Source organism: Salvelinus sp. IW2-2015, unplaced genomic scaffold, assembly GCF_002910315.2.
Source record: "Salvelinus sp. IW2-2015 unplaced genomic scaffold, ASM291031v2 Un_scaffold2518, whole genome shotgun sequence".
Taxonomy (NCBI): Eukaryota; Metazoa; Chordata; class Actinopteri; order Salmoniformes; family Salmonidae; genus Salvelinus; species Salvelinus sp. IW2-2015.
In genome coordinates this window covers 14,070-19,111 of record NW_019943832.1, presented here as the reverse complement: position 1 = coordinate 19,111, position 5,042 = coordinate 14,070, and the positions used below count along the sequence as shown (strand labels likewise).

At 45.0% G+C, this 5,042-nt stretch overlaps 1 pseudogene; it reads left to right on the top strand.

Moving 5' to 3' along the window:
* Positions 1-1,592: 1,592 nt before the first annotated feature.
* Positions 1,593-4,102, top strand: LOC139025333 (monocarboxylate transporter 7-like; annotated as a pseudogene).
* Positions 4,103-5,042: the final 940 nt, after the last annotated feature.

Below are 5,042 nucleotides of genomic sequence, written 5' to 3'. Positions count from 1 at the left end.
GTTTAGTTTTTTAAATCATTGTACCTAAACTGTATGTGTAAACATGTATACGCAGGGCCCAGCTGTAAAAGAGACCTCGGTCTCAGTCTGTGTTCCTTGTTGAAATAAAGGTAGAATAATAATAAAATGTGCAGTTTTGCCACACAACACAATGCCACAGAGTTTTGAGGGAGAGTGCAATTGGCATGTTGACTTCAGGAATGTCCACCAGAGCTGTTGTTAATTACTCTACCATAAGCTGCATTCAACGTAGTTTAGAGAATTTGGCAGTGCGTCCAACCAGCCTCACAACTGCAGACCACTTGAATGGCATCGTGTGGGCGAGTGGTTTGCTGATGTCAACATTGTGAAACAGAGTGCCCCATGGTGGCGGTGGGTTTATGGTATGGGCAGGCATAAGCTACAGACAATGAACATGATTGCATTTTATCGTGACACGTTGAATGCACAGAGAAACCGTGACCACATCCTGAGGCCCATTGTCGTGCCAGTCAGCCACCGCCATCACCTCGTGTTTTAGCATGATAATGCACGGCCCATGCCGCAAGGATCTGCACACAATTCCTGGAAGCGTAAACTGTCCCAGTTCTTCCATTGCCTGCATACTCACCAGGGTGACATACCCATTGAGCATGTTTGGGATGCTCTGGATTTACGTGTAGGACAGGATGTTACAGTTCCAACCAATATCCAACATATTCGCACAGCCATCGAAGAGGAGTGGGACAACATTCCACAGGCCACAATCAACAGCCTGTTCAACTCTATTCAAATGAGATGTGTTGCGCTGCARGAGGCCAATGGTGGTCACATCAGATACTGACTGGTTTTCTGATCCATGCCCCTACTCTTTTTTTCTGTGACCAACAGATGCGTATCTGTCTGTATTCCCAGTCATGTAAGATCCATAGATTAAAGCCTAATTCATTTCTTTCAATTGACTGATTTCCTTATATGAACAGTAACTCAGTAAAATCTTTGAAATTGTTGCGTTTTGCATCACTAGGTTAATATATTTTTTGGTATGGCTTATTTATTTATTTAGGCCTAATTATTGTAAACAGTAGCGGATTTAGGTATGGGTGACATGGGCAGCCGCCCAGGGCGACATCTTGCAACAAATGGACAAGAAAAGGTCCAAGCCATCAGTTTAGGAAAAAGAGGAAAGAAGAAGAGAAACGGCAAAAGATAAAGGTATGCAGCTACTTAAAAAACGTCTGTAGTATGCTGATATTTTGTAATATATTCAGTKTTTTGGGGTGTCTTARGCCTAGGGCGGCAGGTAGGCTAGTGGTTGAGCCAGTAGCCGAAAAGTTGCTGGATCGAATCCCCGAGCAGACAAGGTAATAAATGAATAGTGTAATAATTTGATTATATTTTGTATTTATATACTAACATTTGTTTCTATTTGACTTTGTTACGTCTTTTTTATATTTATGAGGCGTATTTTTGTATATATTTTTTATATTTATATAGTTTTAAATGTTATGATTATTTATTTGTGTTGTTCCAAATGTCGGGGGGTTCGCCCAGGGAGCCATACAAGCTAGAACCGCCACTGATTGTAAATTACATTATCGGGGACAGGCTATGACAAATGTCATCTGACAATGTTAATATCATTATTTAGCCTAGACCTATTGCAATATATTGCGTAAAAGGTTATGTTAGTTTCCAAAATGGCCAATGATTGTTACAATTATTCTAGATTTATTGCGGTCAGATATCCTGTAGAGCTGCAGGTGCAAACCAGAAACCCGGCTGTTCTGTTCCCATGGAGACAAATTCGCAAGGGACCTCTGACGAGAAACTATACGATAAARAGCCAACCGGGCTTTATATGGTAAACCTAATCTTGATAATTCTGTATTTATTATGAAGTAGTTTAGATTAAGTGAACACGAGTCCTGGGGATTACAATAATGACAAAGGGAGATTTTTGTTGACGGCTTGTCTGTAGGCAGCTGGTTGGATATAATATTGGTTCCGGAGAGATTTGTCCTATCCATGCTGTGACTGAGCTTGCTGGCTTTCTGCCAGGCAGACCGGCAAATTAAAGTTGAGAACAAGAGAGGCGATTGAATCCTCGGTGTGTCTCCAGGTTTTGATTTGACAGCGTTTTTGAAAGAACTGCGAGTTTACGCAACGCCACCTGATTGAGAGGCATACGTTTTTGTCTGCACACACATCCTATGGTACCGCGGGCGACTTAAAGCGTTCTGTGCTGACGCCCAGACATGGACATCGGGAAAACATTGGTGATGCTGCGCGACTAAGGGTAATTGTGAAAAGTGATATAATCGTATTCATGGTAAATTAATTATGCTAACACCCACTGACTTCCTCGACGTGATAATGGTAAAGTATCTCGCCGTGTTTTGACGGGCTGACCAGGGACACTCAGGTAGGAAAACCAACGGGATTTGTGTAGGATAGGTTACAGCCATTAAGCATTTATTTTATAATCAATGGGAGTGCCACATTACTTGTATTTAGATTGCTTATCTGTTCAAATCTATTTAAATGTACAATTACATATGACTTTATTACAGCTATAGCAATAGACTATGCATCCATGTTATTAGCCTATTTACCATGTATATGGTAGGTAGTCGTTGAGGCTAATTGGTGATTTTTAAAAATGTATTTATATATATTTTTATTTCACCTTTATTTAACCAGGTAGGCCAGTTGAGAACAAGTTCTCATTTACAACTGCACCCTGGCCAAGATAAAGCAAAGCAGTGCGACACAAACAAACAACACAGAGTTACACATAAACAAACGTGCAGTCAATAACACAATAGAAAAAGTCTATATACAGTGTGCAAATGGCGTAAGGAGGCAAGGCAATAAATAGGCCATAGTAGTGAAGTAATTACAATTTAGCAAATTAACATGGAGTGATAGATGTGCAGATGATGATGTGCAGTAGAAATAGTGGTGTGCAACAGTGAGTGAGTTGAGACAGATGGATCTCTTATACACACTTTAAGCATTGGTAGAAAGGATCTGTCTAATAGCCTATTTTTGGGGTATTCGTGGAAAACATTTACTCAAGTTAATCCATTTACAATATATCTTCAGCCAGTGAGGCTGTCATGCTTTGCTTTGTTCCTCTGCATCCATTATCAGTGGCTGTTTAGACACGGAGCCAATACCACAGCCACCAGGCAGCTGCTGCCTCTGAGTAACTAACAACATCAGACACCTCTCTCCTCTCTCTCTCTCTCTCATTCTCTGTCTCTCTCTCATTCTCTCTCTCTCTCTCGCTGTTCTCTCTCTAGCTGTCTCTCTCTCTCCCTCCCCTCCCTTCTCATCCCTCTCTCTTTTTCTACCCCTTCCCACCCTTCTTCTTATCCCTCTCTCCTTCCTCCATCTCATCTATCCCTCCTTCCCTCCCAGTTATCCTCCACACAGGAAGCTGATCTAGCAGAAGGCCCAGTCCACAGCCAGCTAGGCAGGATGACAGAGGGGGTGGAGTTGGAGGCCAGACAGAACCAGACCACAGGACCCAGAGGACCAGACAAAACCAGACCCAGGGCGACACAGTCCTGCTGAGGAGGGGTAGTGGAGGAGAGGGCCCCCAGGGGCCTAAGGGACCCGAGGTTAGGGCAGAGGGGTCCAGGGGATCTGAGGAGTGGTAGAGACACAGACGTCTCAGGACTGGACCGGGGTAAACCACAGTACTGTGAGGAGGAGCACAGACAGTAACTCGAGAGAGCAGGAGAAAAGGAGGAGGAGGAGGAGGAGGGTTCCCTCCAACACCACCACCTTACTGGGTTACCACCCCACAATGGCCCAACTGGAGAACCAGGGGCTGGGCTGTCTGGGAACGGGTATGCCCAACAGGTGGCCCCGGATGGGGGCTGGGGCTGGGTAGTGCTGGTGGCTACTATCCTGGTCCTGGCTCTAACGCTGGCCTTCCCTTCCTGTATTGGTATCTTTTACACAGAGCTACAGGCTGAGTTCAGCTCCAGCAACACAGAGACGTCCTGGGTGCCTGCTATCATGACTGCTGTGCTGCACGCTGGTGGTGAGGATGCTTCTGTCATTGTACATTGAGGCATTGTTGCATGATTGAACACACACCCTCTCTCTCTCTCTCTCACCCTCTATCACCCTCTATCACCCTCCCTCTCTTTCACACCCTCTATCACCCTTTCTCTCTCACCCTCTCTCTCTCACCCTCTACCACCCTCTCTCTCTCTCACACACACTGGTGGTAGCGATCTAACTGTCGTTGTCATTGTAGGATTGTACACATTTATTGTAGTGTCTTTATTTGGCTGATTGAAGTAGGTCTACTTCCAATACATAACAGTATGTTGCAATGAAACAGTACTACAGGTTAATGATTCATTTTATGTTATCTTTCACCTCAATGTATGTTGACACAGAAATACACACACACACACACTCGACACAAACCCACAGGACACACACCGATGAAGTGTTAGTCAGTTTTTCTGGCAGGCTGTAGATTTACAGTAAAGTTGAGGGGTTAGGGTGAAGATTTCTGGAAACTCTGTGTCTCTTTCCGTGACCCTGCGCGTGTGGGAACGGCCCAGGTTCAGATGTACCACACACACACTGGACACACACACACTGGACACACAGAGGGAGTAGAGAGTGTTTCCTTGCAGGCTGTGTGTTTAGAGTAAGGGTGAGAGGTTAGGTGAAGAGTTCTGGTAACACTGCGGATGCTGTCTGTTCGGGCCCGTGTGTGTGAGAACGGACGGCCCAGGTTCAGACGTGCCGCGGTGTGTTTGTGTGTTGGGTTGTGTGTGACTCAGACTCTGTTTGTTATTACAGGGCGGTAGCTCAGGGCCAAACGGGACAGACAGGACCAGTAGTCCATTGTTCTGGTGGCCCAATGTTTATTTATCTATCACCCTCCCTCACTTCCTCCTCTTTCTATCATCCTGACCTCTCTTCCTGTTCCTCCTCTTTCTATCACCCTGACCCTCCCCCTGTTCTCCTCTTTCTATCATCCTGACCCTCCCTCCATCTCATTCCTCCTCTTTCTATCATCCTGACCC